Consider the following 19158-nt stretch of genomic DNA (forward strand, 5'->3'; position numbering starts at 1 on the left):
CGCAACATGCTGAGGGTGTTGGAAATGAACAATAACGCAGTCCCCCCTACATGACTTTTTTTGTATTTCCAATCCAGCTAACCCTTCTTGTAGTTATAATTTGATCAAAGAATTTAGCCGGGAACCCACAGTGCCTATTTAGCCAAAAAGTTGTTTTATTTTTTAGTGAGTCCTGCGACTCTGAGGAGGTACTAGTCCGGCCAAGACCTAAGGAGGGGACATTGCATAGGACAACAACGTAAGGTGCACACTCAGGTGGGAGGTCTACGGATCGGTTGTTGTTAGGTGCAGCTTCCCTAACTGGTATAGCAGTTATTACAGGCTCCTGCACAGTACTGCTTGTATTACAAGCCTGTAATTCGCTCCGGCTTGCCGGTGCAGGTGCTACTTGGACCTGCCTCGCCCGGCCACCTGCTCGTGTACCTAGTGTAGCTACTTGCACAGAACAGGCGCTTTTGTTAATCGGTTTAGGGGCAGAATCAGCTCTAGGACCATCCTTCACAGAAGGCCCAAGATGCTCCATCTTAATCGTAAGCCTGTCTAGGGCACTCCCCAATCTAGACACTTCGGCTGTAAGCTCGTCTATTTTAGTGGTTAATGGCTTAACAATCAGCTCAAGTTTGCCCTCAATAATACCAACTAGCAGATCGAATTGCTCGGTGTTAATAGTAACTGAATTGTCCTTAGCCAGGGTCCCTTTTTCACAGACGGAGTTCTTGGGTGCAGGTTCAGCTTTTCTTCTGGTAGTATTTCCTCCCCGTTTAGTTGTTACTTTTCTGCATGCCCTCACTGAACGCGGGGCCAGCGGGCATTGCTGCGGAACAACCTCCGGTACTACTAATAGATCTTCAATCGGGGCACAGACAGCTGAGGCATCAGAGACTACTGTGGGTAAAATTTCGGAATTACGGTAGGTGACCACAGACTCAACAGTCTCAGTTATGTCCTCTTCAGGAAGTCCCAGGGGCAGGGGCAGGTCAGGCATATTATCTCGCCCTAAGGATTTTCTCCAGTCACTGTTTATCTTGCTTACAACTTTGACCAGATAGTTATCCATGATTGACTTTTGTTTGGTCATAGTGGCATTGGTAAATAATACAGCTACTGCAAAACAAACGGGCTATGGGTCGCAGGGCTGGTTAACAAATGTACTCCAATCCCCTAGACCTGGAGGCACACACAGCTCACAAGATCTATCAAACAGTCACGAGACGCTTACTGGATTCTGGGAGCAGCAACCAAAGGGGGTTGGCCCGGCCCGGCCTCGAACGGTCCTCGGATGGCCACAGGCGGCCCGCCCTTTGCCCAGGCTTAGCCCGGCACCGCCCGCGCGTGTCCCACGACGCGGATGGAGCCTCTTTTGTTTAAGCGCCTCCTATGTTTGTTGAGAAGGCTTTCCTTTTCCTGCTTATACGTAGCTCTAACACAGCTCAGTTCACGAGAGAGTGGCCCTGGCCTTCATGGACTACCCCTCCAAAACAGTGTGCTGCATACTATTTCATTTATAGTTACAGTATACCAGCAGTTCCCATGACAGTGCAGCAAGACTGAAAAAAATGTATGATGTCGCACTCCCATTGCATTTGACAACCATCACCTTATGTCTTTCATTGACCATTATTCCACACCTGGCTTATCTAACTTTGTGAACCAACCAATCAAATGCCCAGAGTGATATTTGGAAGATACAGACGTGCTAATCCGTAGTTTTAAAGGCAAATCCTCACATGAGTTGGCAAACTCTAAGGACGGGCTGACAGGGACTGCTATAATAGCTGTTCCCTATCCTGCTATGTTTAGGTAACAATTTGATTAACTTGGCACTTTAATGACGCGTAGTTTTTACACACCTGCACTTTCACAGGGTGAAAAACCACAGTCCATCTAGCACTGTACATATACCCATTTTTGTTCCGCATATAAGCACTTTAATTACTCATAGTGGTTTACTTATGCGAACTTCAGCTGCCCACAAGGCAATTTTGCACTTTAAGCTTTAGGGAAAAGCTCAGCCCCACATCAGCTATTTGAGCCATTTAATATCTGCAATCAGCTTCTTTACTTATATATTTAGGAAGGAAAGTTTAAAAAAAAGTGAAGGACAAGTGACAAGATGTTCAATGGCTCAAGTAGATGTATGACAATTTTTTTTGTCTTTTCTTGGATGCACTTTGAAATTGTCTCAATTGTATGTTTGCTCACGTTTATGGTTTTAATTGACTAATAAACAATGATTATTTTTATCGCCCCTCCCAATGCAGTGTGCTGTATACTACTCTTTCATTTATAGTTAAAGTATACCGGCAGTTCCCATGACAGTGCAACAAGACTGGGACAAAAGTATGATGTCCCACTCCCATTGCATTTGCCACCCAACACCATATGTCTTTCATTGACCATTATTCCATGCCTGGCTTGTCTAACTTTGTGAACCAACCAATTAAATGCCTAGAGTGATATTTGGAAGATACTGATGTGCTAACTGAGCTGTAGTAATGTATTGCACTTGTATTAGTGGTTGTGTGTCTGGGATCTAAATTATGTGTAATGTTTTATTCTAGCCACACAGAACATCGGTGATACCGGCTTCAGTGCCTTTGCAGGAGGAGACGGGTCAGTTGGAGGGGGAGAAGTGGCAGCAGGTACGGGCACTGGTAACTCACATAATTTCTTGCAATTACTATGCTTACTAACTATTTCCATGGTGTTACTCGTCGTCATCAAAAATTACCGGGCAGTGAACCGCTCACCACCCCCCCCAGCTTTATCAGCCATAGTGGTGGTTCAGTTATTATGGCCTATGGCAGTGGATGGGCGAAAGAATGGTTTGGAGAAAAAGTTGCTATCGAATAGGTGGATAATGTATTCGAAATTTTGGTAAGAGACTGGATGGGAGAAAGTAAAGCTTAATCATGGTGGCTTTCGAAGCAATAGATGAAACTTTATTAAAATGACCACTGAAATGAAATGAAGACACATGGCCGCTCCCCTTGGTCCCAGCCTGCAAGACAAAAATCATGATGAGAAGGTGTGTCCTTGGCACATCACAGGACAAAGAGAAAGTGACGGGGAGAGAGAAGAAGAGAGGGGGGAGAGAGAGAGAGTGCCTCCCCTGCGCACTCAGGCCACAATGCTCACCTACTGCCACTGGTGTGTCTCCAACCACATTCCGGTATGTATCGCAGTTCACCAGCTCACACATCTGAGTCCGAGCCGTCAGTTGAAACAGAGTCCAGATACATGACTGGAACAGTACACACACCTGCACAAGACAACATCGCCTGCCTGCCCATGCACACCCAGGCAGAGCCACCCCAACCCCTCCCGCCGCCCATCGGAGCATGCCCGCCCATGCACACCCAGGCTTCACTGCTCACCTTCCCCCACCGGCGCGTAGACGGGAGGTCCCACCACATGCCGCTGCAAGCCATAAGCCACAAGCCCGGGGCCTGCGGACATGGCACCCTCCACACCATGCAGCCACGCTCCGCATGCCAACAGGTCTCATATTTGGTGCTGGGTCTTGATTACTCGGCACCATCGCAGGCTGCACACCTGCTCAGCCCAATGGGTGCCACTAACTCTGGGATCCCAGAAGTGACGCCATGTGGCAGTAGGCCCGCACTGCCCACTGGCTCTGGCCTACACTGAGGTCCAGCAGGGCACACAAAACCTGAGCTGTCCGGACCGCCGGGACGGGGCATCATCGCAGGTTGCACACCCGCTCAGCAGCTTAAGGTGCCACTGACTCAGTGCCGTCCTGTGACGGGGTGCCTGTGCTGGCGCAATGCTCCGAGTGCACTAACCCTGTGCAACCCCAGTCAGCGCCACGTGGTGGCAGGCCCATGCCAGCCGCAAGGCCTCGGATGCAACCAACCCTGTGTGCAACAACTCATGGGCCCTTTATGAATGAGAAGCGAGGAGCGGCCGTCATCCAGTCACCACCGGAAGAGGGAAATGTGACATTGTCGGACCCTTATGTTGGCGGAGTCACCTGGCCTGTGACACCTGTGCCAGATGGGTGTGGTGCATGTGCAAACCTGCCTCAGGGAGTGGCTGTGACATGCTGACGACTAGACCAGTAACCTGCACACCACCAGCGAGTACGCCTGTGACGGGTCGCAATGATGGCCCCCCTAGGTGCGTCATCGGAGTGGTCTGGCCTGCCATACGCCAGACCAGTGCAGGACTTGCCACAATGACTCGTGGGCTCAGGGCGTGGTCCAGTCCATGTCCGGACAAGGAAGTGACTGATGCGTTTGTCCCTGTTGTAGTGTTCATGGGACCAGGTACACAAAATGCAATGTCGCACCATTGACGCAAGGGAAGGCACTGACCCCACATTCATCCACACATCCATACCTGAATGACACAGCAGTGGGTCACTGGATGTTTATTTGCACATCCAGTGCAGTTATGCAGCTGGAGCGGTACAGGTCAATGCCAAGCACACTACACAATATGGGCCCGTGGAGGGCCAGCCAGAGTCCATCTGGGGATGACATGTACTGCTGAAGAGAAAGGGTACAGTCCGCAGTCTGTCCGCCGTGTCACTGGTCATCAAACAGGATGTGGCAGTACATGTGGCTGTCCAAGGTGAGTGCATCGGAGTGTATCGGGGTCACTGGAAGGTCATGAGGCCATGTGCGGCACCAAGCAGAAACAGGACAGGTGGCGGAAATGAATGCTAGTGCCTCCTGATCACAAACCCATCCACGTCCTCATCCCTGGGTGTGTGCCCTGCCCCCCCCTGTGGGTGCTGCAGTCCCGGCTGCGGCACTGTGTGCCACTGACACATCAGGGGCCTGGGTGGATATGTCTGCCACACTGTGAGGCACTGACACACCAGGGGGTGGGGATGTGGATGGTGTGGGGGCAGCAGCATTCATCAGCACCATGCCTTGTGGCGGCAATGCCATGATGGAGGTCTGCAGGGCATGATAGATCCCAGCTACATTCCGATGATGTGCAGCTGTGGCTGCCATCCTTTCTGCCTTCATACGCACCATGTCCTCCAGGAGCCTCCGCATGTGTGCCAGCTCACAGCTGGTATCGCTGGAGACACTCTGAGCGGACAGCTGTTCTACTCTCCGTGTCATAACTCCAGCGATGTCAGTCAGGGCTTGTTTGAGACCATGAGTCGGACATAGACACCCACGGACGGCGTCCAGTTTGGCAGCCATAGGTTCGAAACCCACCCGCACCTGCTCATCCGTCTCCCTCTGGCCCTGCAGCACACGGCGTTGGAAGGCCATTTGTTGTTCCTGGGGGACTTGGGATAGTGCCGGGGCTGTGGTTGCCTCCTGCTGGGTGGTTTGGGTGGTGGGCGGGGTCTCCTCGATGTAGCTGGGCTGCCCTGATCCTGGAGGTGAGTTTTTGGTGTTGTGGTTTGTGGTTTTATCTCCGTCGTGGTAGTTGTATCGCAGACATTGTCCACGGTGTCGGCGGACTATCGCATGGTACCGCCTTGTTTTGCATTCCATGTTGACACGGGGTTATTTTCCTGCGATGGGCTGCGATATTGGAAGTTGCGTTACGCTACTCTTGCGGTAGTTATCACACGTTCTTGTGAATATACTCCATTGAGTTTTGAGGCTTGGGTCAGTTTGTTTGGAAGAGGGGTGGGCATGTTGTTTGGGTGGAGAGGGAGGGTTTCTTTGTAAATAAATAAAGGGGATAGCAATTTTTTTAAACCGAATTTTATGCCTGAAGTAGTTTCTTTTACTTTGCACTGCTGCCTTCAGGTAGATCTGTGCAGCTTGCTTATGTGCTTTTAACTTAAGAGAGAGCATATCACTTAGTTATGGAGTCTAGGCTTATACTTCTCTAATTATCTTGACCATTTTGGGGAATGCTGCCATGATTGCATATATTGCGTAGAACTACCGAGACAAAAAACAGTAGCAGTTAATTTATTTCAGACTAAGTTAAATTACATCCAAACTAGTTGTCTTACCTGAATATACATGCAGTAACAGAGGAGGCATCATAACTTCACAAGTGAGGTCCCACTTCCAGGTCCACCCAGGTGAGTTCCAACTGTAGGATTGATCTGAATGATTGATTGATTATTCATCATAGGCAACTAAATGGAAGTAGAGAGACTGAGTAAATGGGTTATATATTTATCAAAGATTTACAAAGAATTGGCACCAGCTGAATACTACGTCATGATACATTCAGAATGCCTAAGTTTTGGCTAATGTGGAGCGAGGAGTATTATTTGTGAAATACTAAAGTTATAAAGAAATTGACTCAAAGTCTGGAGTGGACAAGCTTAGGTTAGATGTTTACAGTGAGGCAACGCAAAACGCCTGAATGATGATGCTGACAACTGATGTTCTTCATTCTATATCTAAAAAAAATATGGATCATTTTTAATGTGGTGGTTGGTAATAGGCTGGTGTTCGGCTACTGCTTAGAAGATTCTACAGTAAATTGGTGTTGCTTTCACCACAACTGCCCCACCAAGTGTGTGGTCCATTGATGGTGTTATTTGGACCACACGTCTATAAATCACACAGCTCGGGGAAAGATGGTTAGGGGTTTGATGAATGGGTGGGTAATGGGATTTGGGGAAAGGTTTGACAAAGACAAACACTACAACCCAAGTCCAACATTCATCTGTGCAATAAGCAGTAGCACATCATTCGCCATCAATCTGTTGTTAGAAGGAACAAAGGAATGAGTATGACAGAGTACAGATATATGCATTGCAAGCAGTCCTACTGCCCACGAGACCCAATTTATCATATATCAAAATGTTATGTCTTCAAGGTTGGGGAGGGAACCCACCCACCCACTTCTCTCAGTTAATATGATTGTTAAAAGAAAAATTATACTGTATTGCAAAATTAGGTGGTGCGTTTGCATTGTCCTTGGGAATGTCCACTCTTTGGGGCCGAGCTGCACTGGTCCATAGCTAAGCAGGAGTGTTGTTGAGCTCAGGTAGCTATTTCCTTTCATTCATGAAGGAGACTAGAAAAAGGCCTGCGGATTGTAAAAGAGAAAATTTATTTTAGAGTCAAGGAGAAGGACAGAAGGAAGGTCAAGCTTCATGAGGAGTGCACCAAGAAGACTCAAGACAGAGCAAAAAAACAAAAGTGGGACTCATAGTATCACATTTGCCACAAGTCCAACACACACACACACACACACACACACACACACACACACAAAGCAGCATTTCACAAATGCACTTCTCTCAATTCCATAAAGCTGAGTACTTGGCCTCAGACTCTTGGTTTACCTTCGAACTGAAATCGATTCTCGATAACTTCTTGCTTCTAGCTGTTGATGAGGTAGTCCTGCAGCTCCCTCCCTGAGTTCTTCCATGATACTCCTCCAGTCCTCATTCACCGAAACGCCATCCCAGACCAGTCATCATCATCATGAATCACGATGACCAGAGCAAGATAGAAGTGGAGTGCACTTCTGTTGAAGAACAAGTAGAGAAACAGAATTGGAGTATTTTGCATAGGTTTTTGTTTGTTAACTAAAGTGACTGTTGTGTTCTCTGAAGAACTAGAAAAAAGTAGAACACCCTGCAATTTAATCTGGCTTTGTGTGAAAGGTCTAATCACCCACATTGAAAAAAATGAGTGCCCATCACTCAAGTCCCAAAACAATGCAAATCAATAATCATCTCAAAAAACTTCTGTTAAGTTCCAAATGAAGCAAACACAAGCAGATGATGGATGGTGCGCTGAAACTTTTCAGACACTCACCACCAATCACAGATCTGGGTTGAATCCATCATTGTTCTTTAGCTCACTTCGCCACCCCAGCTATATGCAAATCAGTCTAGACCATGTGTCTCATGGGAACAGTCCAGCCCAAACTGCCAAGCCATGTCTTCCCTGGACCGGAAATAAGCATCCTGGGACCACTTTAGGGCTAACAGCCCTCACCAGCCAGGCTATCTTGAATCCAGTGGCAAAGTGAGCAAGGGACCCATGTCTGGGCATACCCTGCCAACTCAGGGCAAACAAAGAAAACACAAGGAGATGATGGACGGAGCGCTGAAGCATTTCAGACACTCACCCCCAGTCACAGATCAGGGTTGAAACCATCATCGTTCTTTATTTTCAGAGCTCACTTTGCCAGTGGATTCAAGCTAGCCTGGCTGATGAGGGCTGTTAGCCCAAAACCAGTCCCAGGATGCTTGTCTCTGGTCCAGGGAAGACCTGCCTTGGCAGTTCGGGCTGGACTATTCTAATGACGCACAGGGTCAAGACTGATTTGTATATAGCTGTGTCTGAACTGGGGTGGCGGAGAAGCTAAAGAACAATGATGGATGCAACCCAGATCTGTGACTCGGTGTGAGTGTCTGAAAAGTTTCAGCGTCGTCCTGAGGTGTACAATTGAGAGCTCCTCCAAAAAATCACATTGGGAGACAAATTGCACACCAACATCAGTAACTAAACTTTTCGGTATGCCTTCTCTTGAGAATTCTTCCTGAAGGAACTCAACAACCGTTCTAGTATTAACCATGGGCATACACTTCCTAACCACCCATTTGGACGTGTAGTCCACCAACAGCATCACAAACCGTTCACTTTGGGTGAACAGATCAAAAGGTCCAGCAATGTCCAATGCTAACTTGCTTCATGGTTCTACTGGACCCTCAACTGTTGACAGTGGAGCAGTGCAAGTTTTCCTACTTTTGTCGTTGTTGGCACATTACCAACAATCTTTAACCATTGCCTCAACTTCAACATCCATACCCGGCCACCAGTACCACTCTCGCAGTCTTGTTTTGTTTTTCTCCCTCAAAGCACAGGGGGTATTACTCTTTCCCCTCTAAATACCTTCCCTTGCACAATGCAAAGTTTGTCAAAAACTGTCGAAAAACCACTCAAACCTTGAGGAACATCCTTCCTGTTGGGCCAACCTTCCTCTATGAGTTCCTTAATCTTCTCCAAATCTAGGTCTAACTCAGCCTCCTCCCACTCACTTTCCTTCAAGCCTGCTCAAGCACCTAACTCACCAAATCAGCTTCAGAATTGCCTGAGCCTTCGACAGCCGACATTCTGGACAGACAGTCAGCCACACAGTCCCTAATTCCAGGAATATACTCCACTGTACAATTGTAACTGGACAGCCCTTCTATCCATCTCTTTACTCTGGGAGAAAGACTCTCTAAATCTCGGCAAGTAAAAATCTTGCTAAGGGGTCTGTGATCTGACCTAACTTTCAATGTTAATCCCCACAAAACAAACTTGAAATGTAATATGGCCCAATAGATAGCCAATGCCTCCCGTTCAATGACAGAATAGCGCGAGGCAAATGCCACTACTTCAATTCACCATTGTCAATCTGAGCCAAAACAGCACCCAGACCCTCAACACTGTCATCAGTGGATAAAACTGTCCTATTGTTGGAATCAAAATGGCCCAAAGTCGGCAACACAACAATACTGGACTTAATCACCTCAAAGGCCTTTACACACACATCCGTCCAATCAAAATTCTGGATAAACCTTGAACAAAATTCTGCCAACCCAAGGAAAGACCGCAGTTGATCTTTATTCTGGGAGATTGCACAATATTGCTTGCCAAATCCACCTTAGGACTAATTCCCTCCCCCGAGATCGTATGACCCAAATATGTGACAGAAGGTACCCTGAACTTGTATTCTTCCTTACTCTAATATACATTCAGTCCTCTCAGATCCACACACATGCAAATCTATTTCCTACCAGCCTACCATCCATGGGTGCCAAAACAACTGGAGCCAACCACTCTGAACATTCAATCTCCTCAATCACACCGTTATCTCTCAACTTCATATGAGGTACTTTCCTTACTTTGGAAACAAAAGGCAAGGCACCCTTCTTCAACACAATCTTGTGCTCGAAATTTTTCAACAGCCCCAACTCACCACTAAATACAGTAGGAAATGTAGAGATAATACCTTCTGAGCAGCCTTACTCCAATATTAACATGACTTCCTGTTTTGCATTGGGATTCAAGATTATCACTATATCATGCTGATGCCTCCAACCCAAGAGATTGTCACCCCTCCTAGCCATGTAAACCTTTCCAACCGTTTCTCGACCTTTAAACTGAATCTTCCTGACAGAATAACCAATGACATCTATCTTCTTCCCACCATAACCCACAGGACTAATGTCCGAATCTTGCAAGATTATTTTTCCTTCCCCAAAAATTAGTCCCCATGGTATAAGGGCTCCAGAATCAGCCAATACCGTCACATTCTTATCATTTACAACTATCTGGCACTCGGGTATCTCAATGGGGTCAGCATTAACCAAGCCATCATTCCTCACACCATGCACCATTATACACTCCTCCTTATCCACACAATTCACACCTTGATGTTGCACACTAGACCCTTTACACACACAAGCATAATGCCACTTCATGCCACACATTGCAAGTCGCAAAACGAGCATAACACACAAAACTAATTGAAACGTGCCACTCACTACCACACCGGAAGCATCTCATTCGACCACTTCTGAAGTCTTCTTGGATTTGTTTTTTTCTTGTTCCCCAAATCTCTGTTTTTGACAACCTCGTTATCCTTGATGTTGGTATTGGAATTGGTAAACCCCTTTAATTCATTCAAGGGCTCATGAATTTTGAGAGAATCACTTTTCTCCTTATCGTCACGCATCTCATGAACCCACATATCAGTGTTTTCCAATACCTCCACTATAGATATGGTATCCGCCAGGCAAGGATTCCTAAATAATACCTTCTCCTGCATCTTGGAATTGTTGGTGCTTCTAAGAATTTGGTCCCTCACCAAGGAATCTGATAAGTAATCAAACTCACAAGTGCGTGCTAACGTCATCAACGCAGCAACATAGCTGCCAATGTTCTCTTGTTTCCCTTGTACCCTAGAAATAATTTATTTCTCTCCAACACTACATTCATGAGCAATCCAAAATGTTTTTCTTACATCATAACAGCCATATCATAAATATTGTTCGACTCTCCCTCACCATCCCCATCCCAATAACATCAAGGCTCTCGTAAACACTCCTCCCCTCAATTCCCAAATTATGCAGCAAAATTGATTGCTTGTTTACAAATGACTGAAAACTTCTCACCCCCAGAAGCAATTAAATATGAGTCAAAAATCTATTTCCAGCTCTTCCAGGGCAAAACAGGGTCACCTTTGTCTGAGAGAAAATGAGGAGGCTCTGATGTGTTGGACATATTGAACCACAAATGTTCAAATAAGATGGTACCTTGTTTGAAGCAACAAAAAAAAAATAACAGAATTTGAACCTGACAAGGAGTTTATGACAAACACAGGTGATTGGTGTGAGTTTCACCGAGGAAAGAAGTGCTCAAAGCACATGCCTCAACAACAGGACCAGTGTCCTTCTCTGTGTCTGCGGCAATTATGACAAGTACAGTCAAATGGTGTGCGTGTCACTGAGGAGATGAGTGCTCAAAGTACATGCCTCAACCACAGGACCTTACCACAGGATGAGTGTTCTTCTAGGTGTTCGTGGCACATGTGTAACTCACAGCTGCCTCTTGACATCCAAAATTCATGGTCAAGGCAGAAGTGTGCCAGACAGCTGCCCTCTGTGATCTGAGGTACACACAAACTGCCAGCGGGATCATGCACAACACTTCAGACTTCTGAACACTAGCACGCTAACTCCGGCAGATAGGAATGCCACTGTACAAAATGGCCACCAAAATGCACGTAACATGCTTTTCAGAGCAACTAGAGCTTGAAACAAAGACATGCACAATCACCACATCATCAGCATCGATGGCAGATGATGCCTTCTGGAATTCTAACTTTGAACCATATGTCACCATTTGCTGTGGTACCTCCTCCAAGTACAGATCTCCAGAATGTGCAACTACTGCTCCCCCTATCCCGTACAGTCTAGGCTTGGAATTGGCAGTAAGACTCCTCTCTCCTTCCACTAGTGGCGCTAGGAACTACAGCACACCAATAGCTTTACTCCACCAGATCACATGACTTCGTCATTGCCAAGAGGATCTCATCATTGAAAAAGCGCTGAATTACCCGTTTCTTCATACAAGGAGAACACGTGAGTTTGTCTTTGTTACAGGTTTGATGGTTGCTTCATCTGCTTCGCTCGTCGCCAGTGTTAAGTTTCAAATGAAGACGGAAATGCCATATGGATGTTACAATGTTTATTCTTCTTAGTACAAAGCCACCAAACTCTTGGAGCAGCATCACATTCCCAACTGCCTCACCAACCATCTCATCCTCCTTCCCCACATTCCATCTAGTGACATCCACAAGTTTCAAGAAGCCCAAAGTCCCCCCCACTCATCATGACATAGTAAAAGTTCCATCATAACACTGGAGGGAGACAAGTTAGAACATAGCAACTTCCCATATTACAGTTCAACACACCCTCCCTCAGTGTCTGCTACCCCATGAATCATGAATCATCACTCACGCAATCAGTCACTCACCATTACAATAGGTGAATTTACCTGATCCAATTCAAGCATGGGTAGTTCAGGTAGGTATTCAATCCTCTTTGATGCAGGCAACACATTGGAATTTGGTATGGGCAGGGAATCTTGTAGGTAATAAATAGTTTTATGAGGCAGCCCTTCTACTGTTAAGTGATGAAAAAAGGAATAGGCACTTGTTAATAGGCATGCGAGGGGGGGGGGGGGGCAGGCATTGTCCAGAATGTCACAAAGGAATTGTGGAGGCTTTTTCAATGCACAAAGGTCCAACCGTAATTCAGCAATATATATGTGACTAATAAAAATGGTGGGGCAGCAAGAATCTGACATAAAAATAATAATGTTCGTCTAGCTAATTATTATTTTTTTGCAAATAAAGAACTAATTTCAGCGAGAAAAGGTTTTAAAGTTCTATGGGGCCACTGGCATACTTAGTCCGGGAAGTAGAGTTCGTCCTTCTTTACCTGGTCTTGTAGGAGATGCAACAATAGGATAGCTTGGCCCATCATACTGTGCTCCTTGCTAACATCTCATATGAAAACCTCAAATTGGATTAGCATCTGTGTCAAGCATAACTTTCCCAACTGCATACCCTCCTCTTTGAATGACATAGTCATTGATCTGTTTGCACCGCTCAAACAGATGTTGCAGCATGTAAAAGGTGGAGCTCCTCCTGTTCAGGGCTTTAACTGGTGCTCTATTTGTACGCTGAATAATCTGCAGCTGCTTCTCGGCTTTAATAGAATGGCTGAAATGAGTGTAGAATCTTCTGCAGGTGGTCAGAATGTTGCTGACTATGTCTTCCTTTTTGAGGAAGTCTTGCACCACCAGGTTGATGCAAAGGGCCAAACACTGAAATAGCCTCCATTTGACATGGCCTTGACTATGTTACTGCCATTGTCCATGTCAGAAAAGCTAATTCTAAGACTGGGTCACAGCTATTCATACACATTGCTGTTAAATTCCTCCAAGATGTTTACAGCTGTATGTGATTTCTCCATCGTGAACATGGCCACTGTGGCATGCTGTCAAACACTCTTAAAATGTCTTAAGGGCCAAGACCTGAAGATATCTTTTGCTTTACCCCTGCAAAAGAGATCCAGTGTGCAGTGATGCACATGTAATCAGTTGCCTGACAACTGGTCCACATATCTGCCATCAGGTGGGTGATGTGAACAACACTTGGCTGCAAAGCTTGTCCACCCATCTGCAGCACATAGTGATGCAGCACTGGAACACCACTCTGGCAAAATAGGTCCTACTTGGTACCTACTATTTTGGGCAGATGGTTGCCACAAATTCTAAGAATCCCACTCCTTTTACAAAAGAAAAAGGGAGGATGTCCAGTGCTAACATTTTTGCCAGCTTCCCAAAATACAAACGTGCAGTTGGGTGGTTTTGCTCTTAGGGCCCCTCCCGTCTAAACATGCCTGTATTAGTAGCCTGGATCTTCTTCTTTTCTTGGGGCACTGACACAGGCGTCTTTTGAGAAGTAGATGCTAGTGGTAGACTCAATGTGCATCTAGGTGGTGGGGCAGTCACTGTATGCTGTGGCGTCTCCATTATCTCACTCTGATTCTTCTTGTGCCATTGTGAAGTCACTGAAGTGGGTGAATCTGCTGCCACACTGCTGGGGACAGAGCTGCTTTGCATGATAATGTTACCCTCTTCTTCCTCATGATCACCTTCCACCATGATTGGGCTTGTAGTTGATGTTCCCCGGCTCTCCCCACCACCACGACCTTGTTCAGCAATTCTTTTAAGGTGCTCCTCCCACTTGGTTGTGTGGTGTTCTTTCACATTGGTCGTCTGGCCTCCAGTACCATAATGAACCTCTATGAACATTTGTGTGGCAAACGGTGAATACTGCAATGTGCTCCCTCTCTTTGCTAACTGCAAAAAAGTCCCAAACTGGGGAGGAGTATTGTTTTATTAAGCCACTGCCAATGCCTGAAGAAGAACTGGAGGTAGGTGGGCATGTCGTCGATTGCATCTCTGCTTCTCCTGAGACAGGTGTTGGTGCAGGTCTCAGCTGGTGCTTTGCAAGTATAGGACCTGGTGGTGGTGCTGCCGTTGCCACATCACTCTGAGCTGGTTGAATAGCAATGTTGGATTCCTCTGTGTCACCTTCCAGCATTACCACCTTGTTATTGTCATCCTCCTCTTCATCCCCTTCCATAAGTCTAAGTCTTTCTGGAACTTTTCTTTTCCCTTGCTTCTCCTGTTGCCTTCTGCTCTCTGTCGGGGTCCACTCCATATTCCTATCATCATCATCAGAAGTGGTACTTGGAGAAGATGATGCAGTAGTACCCTTCCTTTTCCTTGTTGGAGATCTGGGAGCCAATGATTCTAACAGAGGTGGTTCAACTTCTTGCTCGGAAGAAAGATCAACCTACTGTCCTGCTCTAACACCAAACATATGTACTATTGCTAACTGTGGCTGCTGTCCACTTTGCAATGTTTCATGAAACAATTGTGTACTACTTAGTGAAAGAGACAAATCCAATTCACCATCACTGCTCATCGGCATCGACATGATTGCACTGGCTGCCTCACTAACAGACTTGGTCCTGAGCTTAGGTTGGGAGGGTTGTGTTGTTGATGCAGGAGTGCTGCTTTCAGAATGCACGCCAGCGGCAGGTACGGCAGGCACAACTTTCCTGAAAAAGGTTGCGGTCGGCAGGCCAGCGGGGCTTCTTCTGTTCCTCACTAGTCAATTTCTTGGTAGCACTTTTTTTGTGGCCATCTTGAAGCTGTCAGTTGGCAGTGGCACTAAGCTTCACAACAAGCTGAAGAGATGACCGTGTTGCGTACTCAGCACGCATCACGTCATCCACAGACACTATGTCTTCTCTTGTGCACCTAAAAGCAAACAAGCAAGAAAAACATCAGTGAAACGTGGCATTATTTTAGTTCAAGTAGTAGTACAAACAATATTGATTAGTGTGGTGACTTAGCAATAATACAGTCTAACAATCCATTCATAAAACCACACCAACAAACTTTCATTGTGTGCAGTACACTCAGGAAGGATGAGAAAGAGTAACAAGTTCAACAACAACATAGAGATGTGACTTTTTGGTTTTTGTGCATCCTGCTGGAATGTGGAAATCCTTAGACAATGAATGCTGCTGTGCAGTGCACCTATTTCAGTCATGGGGTTGATGCCAGATGTTAGGAAAATGGGGAAAAAAATGTTAGATCAAAATAAAAAAATTATGTTAAAAAAATCAAATACTTTTTGAAGAATTTTTTTTTAAATTAAAATTACAAAAATGTAAATAAAAAGAAAACAAAAAAATGTAAATTAAAAAGTCTAAATAATGTTTTTTAAAAGATATAAAAAAATGTTTTTAATTTAAAAATGTAATGTGAAGAATTCAATAAAAAAAAAAATGTAATGAAAAAATTAAAGATAAGTGAAAATATCCACAAGCATATTAATGTATTAAACTGCTATCATTGTTGTCAACCATCCATGCAAGCCTATGGCAATGGGCCACACTGGCTGGATGCACACAATGGCTGCCACCCAGTGTAACATGGCCATCAACCACAACTAACACTGAGCAAGGAGGCATAGTCACAGTTTCAGAAAACACTTGCTGGCCTATGGCAAAAGCACACTAGCTGGCTACACAAAATGGTCGCCAGCCATATGGTCACAACAACTACCAGCAAGAAGGCATGGCCACAACCAAAGAAGACAAGCAGGCCTGTCTGGAAAGCACACTAGCTGGCTACACAAAATGGCCACCAGCCACATGGTCAGAACAACAATAACCAGCAAGAAGGCATGGCCACAAAGAAGACATGCAAGCCAATGGGGAAAACACACTGGCTGGCTACACTAAATGGCCACCAGCCACATGTTCAGAGAAAGAGAAGACGTGAGGGCCTATGGCAAAGTGGGCTCTATTTAAGGATCTGTCTGCAGCCTTAAAATTATATAAATGTTATAAATGATTCTGTGGTTATACAATAGGTACCTTATTACAAAGCTATTAGACTAAGGCAGTGCCTACATTGTCCCGTGGTCTGCCAACTTTGATGATGGAAGTCTTCCAACATTTTATGTTTTTGAGTTGTAAGTGCTTAGACAACCCTTAGCTTAGCAGAAACTGAAGTGTAGAACATTGAAAATTGACTTACATTGTTAACTGCTGAACAAAGAGGGGAGGATTAACATTTCAAAGTCCATAAGCACCTCAGATGCAAGATCTGTTGTTGCTGAATATTTGGAAAATGTATGCATTAGTGAAACACTCACTGTGATAAACACATGAAATAAACTTGCATGTCAAATGGCAGTTTATGATTTGAAACCTGATTTTGATTTTAACTAGTGAAGGTTATCAAATGAATATGGATACATTTAGGCTCAAGGAAAACATGAAATAAAGATCTTTTAATTCAATTTTTTTTTTACGCTCGCGAAATGGCATTTTTGCATTTGCAAAACCCAAAGTGCTACTCGTTAGCACATTACCGAGCCGCAATTTGGGTTCACAAATACATACCAAAAAGATATTTGGAAGAGGGGTGTTATGGGAGTTCCTTACAGATACCGATTTCTTGAGGTATGTATTAATGTTTTGCAACTGAAGTCTGGCTGCAAAACATTACTATTTTACCGCATACTCACATCGTTAAATTAGTGGTAATCCATCAGCAAATGGAAAGAAACCCCTTCCCCTTTTTAAATGTTGGCAAAAGCATTTTTAGAAGTATGCTTCCAAAAAAGGTATGTGCAATATTTCATTTTTTTAAAACACATCCTGTTTCTCTATACCAAATACAGGCAGCATTTGAAGAAAATTATTACTTTATTTCAAAGCAAACACAGACATGATAGCAAGTCACCATGCCTGTGACTCCAGCCAATCGTATTGGGTGTCAATCTGAGACCTACCTCATGCATAATAATGAGATAGGTTTAAATGTGACTCACTAAAATTCAATATTTTGCGAACTGACCTAATAATACATAGGGCAGTTTGCAAAATACCAATTCATTCAATAGAAGCAGGTGCGCAGGTTGTGACTACTTCTACCGAATCCATGTTAGCACATTCCTAATAGGAAATCACAATATGCAGATCATTTTTAGTCCAAATTTATGATTTCTAATTTGGATTTGTAGTACATGATGGCAAAAACTCCTGGGTTTTCATTGTGTGAATGTGTCTAGAACGTACATGATGAACTCTCACTGTATGCTTCTTTGTCTTAATTTTGTTAATAAAGAAAAAAGTGTCTGAGGTCCTTATTTAAAAGAGTAAGTGTGAGGTCTATACAAAAAATGCCTTTGATTATTTAGTATATTTGAAACCTGCAAGTATTGTTATAGTACTTTCCTTATTTATTTAAAGAAATGTGTCTGCAAAATAACGTTGTCGTTTATTGCAAACTGCTGGTTTTTTTTTAATTTTACTTATCATATCTACAATAGTTGTATTTGATTTTCTGCAGTTAACTAAATTGTATGAGTCTTTATATGGGCAGAGAATATTTGAATAAACATTTTTTTTAAAGAACATACATACTGGTTGAGAACTTGAGATGTGAGAAGTGCCTAGAGGCAGGATGAGCGAGGCCGAGCAAGTGGCTTCAGAAAGAGGGGTTGAGAAACCAGAATGCTTGATCTTTGTGTGAAGCATAAAACTGGGCCCACTGTAAATGAGATGCCAGGGTGTAATGGTAATTATGGGATGTGACCTATAATAGAGTCTCAACCAGAGACCTATAGTAGATTTATATCTCAACCAGTAGATATCTTCTTGAAATTCTTGTCATTCAATTTACATTCCAAATTGTGCTAGGAATGTCGCAACATTCTTAAGCTCCCCAGGTCACCTTTAGTCTGGATGAGACCCTTTTATCCAACCAATGATTGAAACACCATTGACACCATCTGAAGAAAGACCTAAGATACCACAAACACAGAAGAGAATTACCCTAGAGCTCTTATTTGTATGCAACACCATTGGCTGTCGTCTGATTTATACCAAGATGCGCTTTAATGTGTCTTTATATATTGTCACTTTCTTCATTTTGTTCTGCTATGTCCTTTGCACTTTGTGTTCTGTTAAAAAACAATTTTTCACCACACACTTGGGTGTGATTCCATCCGTTAAAACAAATTACCGTACGACTCGTATCCATATTTTTTTACGTACGAATCGTACAAGTCCCTTACAAACGGCGAAGTACGATTCATACGTGAAAAATACATACGAATTGCTTCGGGAAAAGTCTACGAGACGTCCCCGGACAGTTTTACATACAAATCGTAAAACTGAAGTCCAAGCGCGCAAGTACGATCCATACCGCCTGTCTGAAAACACCGCCTGTCTGAAAACACAAGCGCATGGAAAAGGCCCCGTACGGAGCGAACTTAGTACGTCCCCTACCCCGAGTACACTTGTGCCCGGGGTACGAGTCGTACGGCCCCCCCAGCCTCCCACCCCTCCCGCATATGTCCGCACTGTACCCCCCACCCCGTATGTACGGACCGTACCACCCTCCCCCGTATGTACGGACCATACCCCCCACCTGCGTATGTCCGCACCGTACCCCAGGCATACCCCAATCCTCGCGTATGTACGGTCTGTACATACAGGGGGGTGGGGGGTACAGTCCGTACATACGGGGGTGGGGGGTATGGTGCGGACGTACGTACCGTACATACGCACTGTTGGCCTATGTATGG

This window comes from Triturus cristatus, chromosome 2_2, assembly GCF_964204655.1.
Source record: "Triturus cristatus chromosome 2_2, aTriCri1.1, whole genome shotgun sequence".
Lineage (NCBI taxonomy): Eukaryota > Metazoa > Chordata > Amphibia > Caudata > Salamandridae > Triturus > Triturus cristatus.